This window comes from Carlito syrichta, unplaced genomic scaffold, assembly GCF_000164805.1.
Source record: "Carlito syrichta isolate Samal-C Ts95f unplaced genomic scaffold, Tarsius_syrichta-2.0.1 Scaffold287778, whole genome shotgun sequence".
Classification (NCBI taxonomy): domain Eukaryota; kingdom Metazoa; phylum Chordata; class Mammalia; order Primates; family Tarsiidae; genus Carlito; species Carlito syrichta.
The window spans coordinates 147,566-150,428 of NW_007231874.1; positions in this window are offsets into that span (position 1 = coordinate 147,566).

Genomic DNA, 2,863 nt, shown 5'->3' on the forward strand with positions numbered 1-2,863 from the left:
CGGTCTGGGCAACAGAGTGAGACTCCAACTCAAAAAAAAAAAAGAAAAGTAGGCAAAAGATATGAATAGACACTTCTCAAAAGAAGACATATGAGCAGCTTACAGATACATGAAAACATGGCTCAGCCTCACTAGTCATCAAAGAAATGCAAATTAAAACCACACTGAGATACCATCTAACTCCAGTCAGGATGGCCATCATCAATAACTTAAAAAACAACAGATGCTGGAGAGGATGCAGAAAAAGGGGAACACTTCTACACTGTTGGTGGGAGTGTAAATTGGTACAACCTCTGTGGAAAACAGTGTGGTAATTCCCAAAAGATCTAAAAATCGACCTTCATACAACCCAGCAATTCCTCTTCTGGGAATATACTCAGAGGAACTCAGATCATTTTACAATAAAGATACCTGCACACTCATGTTTATTGCAGCACTATTCACAATAGCAAAAACATGGAACCAACTGTGCTGCCCAACGAAATTGTACTGGATAAAAAAAAAAATGTGGTACATATACAAAATGGAATACTATGTGACTAAAAAGAAGGACAGAAATATGAACTTTGCAGCAGCATGGATGGATTTAGAGCCCATCCTACTCAGTGACCTATCACAGAAACAAAGAACTGAGTACCCCATGTTCTCACTCACAAGTGGACCCTGAACATTTATCATAACACTACAGGAAAGAGATTGTCAGTAACAGGACACTGCCAGGGAAGGGGCCCATAACATTAATAAGGGTACCTGGTCCTAAATCAGGCAAAGTGAGGACCAATGGGAGGCCCAAACTTGACCTGTACAATGACCACTTATGTACCTAACCCTAAATTGTACCCCACATCTTAAAAAAAAAAGTTTTAAAAAATTGTCAGATTGCTTCCTAACATGATCTTTATCAGTTTACACTCTCATAAGCAGACAATACAAGTTCCAGTTGTTCCACATACCCACACACTCACTGACAGTTGCACTTTCATATATTAAAATGAGTGAGAGAGAGATAGTGGGGGGGGGGTCCTCGGGAGTGATTTTTGTGCAGAGAAGAGATTATTCAAGGTCTTAAAGTTTACCAATGGAGTCATACTAGTCAGAGACCACCTTAAACCCATTCAGGACTTGAAATTCCATTTTGCGGTTGTTGGGTTTTTACTTCTGTTCCCACCTCTCTGTAATATTATCAAAACAAATGTCCTAGTTGTCCAGGTCTGGCAAGCATCATCAGGTAAATATGGCTTCTGTCCTTTTTTTGCCCTTCTGAATTCTCATTTTTACTTTGCTTTGACCTTGTAATTCCTTGTGGTTTTGTTTTGTCTTTGATGCTTTAAAAATGTCTTAATATATTTTGTCCAGCTGTTCAAAATTTTTATCCGGTGGGATAGCTGATTCAAATAACATAACTGTCCTTTTCTGGAAACAGAAAGTTCCCAAACCGAGTTTTTAATGTTTTGCCATTGTCACTATAACTGCTCAGAGCTGATTTTTTGTTTGTTTTCCAGGAGGTAGTTCTTAAGTAGTATCCTCTTCGTGTGCCATGGATCAGTATTTTCTCTGAGCTCTCTGTATCAAAGATAGGCTTTTGTTTTGTGTTCTTTGTTAGTTTCCTCATCTTCAGATAACCTTCCCCAAGCTGCTTTTTTCTCTTTGTTAGTTTTAGTTTCTGTCTTTCATGTTAGAGACTCCTCAAATATATAGTGATTCCAGGACCCTGGAAAAATGACTACCATGTTTAGGGCATAGTGAGTTCCAGTGTGACCCCTGCCTGTATGGTTAGGATTCAGGCTCTTGCTTGGAAATTTTGCCACAGTTCTGGACTGCTTTAAGGGATTTCACTTGACAGTGCATCCTGGGGGATATTCTGATCCTCTGCCTCTTTTCCAATCCTATTTGAATGCCCAGATGTTATTCTATAGGCTTTCTGAAATGAAGGCCAGTTGAGGTTGAGGTCCTCTGCACTGTATTTGCAGCCACAGTGGTTCACTGTGAAGTCATACATCTCCCTTCCTTCCTTACTAGACAGATTGGCTTATCAAGTGAGAATTGGCACATGGAAGAGTTCTTGCTTCTCCAGTCTGATGGGAGCTCTGGTTTCCTATATGCTTCCTAGCTTGCATTATGAGAGTGTTCACTATCTGTGGTAACTAAGCAAATCAAGAGGTTCCTAAGGGACCCCCTCAATATCTTGCCTCCTTGCTGACAGAGCAAACTTTCCACCTCCCCCGGCTCCCAGGGTGTCCTGGCCTCCATCTGTTCTGCTTGATCTGCCCTTTCTTCTTCTGACTTTCAATGCCCAGGGGCCCAGTTTCACCATTCCTCACGCCTTGCCCAGTGCTTATTGATCTGGCATAGAGCCTTATTCCTCAAGGTCATCCTCATGGTTGAGACCATTCAAAAATGGTTGGGGGCATTCTCCACATCCGCAAAGAACAACTTAAGTAAAGGAGGTGGCCTCAATGGACTTTTCCTTCTTTATGCTCAGTCAGAGTCATTCGTGTCGCTTCTTCCCAGGGGACAGAATCCCAGCAACCTTATACCTCCCAATGTGCCACTCAAGTCTCCATATAGCATGATGAAAAGTCATATACTCAATGACTTCACTTTTATTATTATTATTATTATTATTATTATCATATAGAGACAAGTTCTTGCTCTTTCACCCAGGATAGAGTACAGTGGCACAATCATAGCTCACTGCAGCCTTGAACTTCTGGGCTCAAACCATCCTCCTGCCTCAGCCTCCCAAAGGGCTGGGATTATAGCACCCAGCCACTTTTATTATATTCTTTTTTTTTTTTTCTGAGTTGGAGTCTCACTCTGTCGCCCAGACTGGAGTGCAGTGGCTGCTCCTGGCCACCACAGC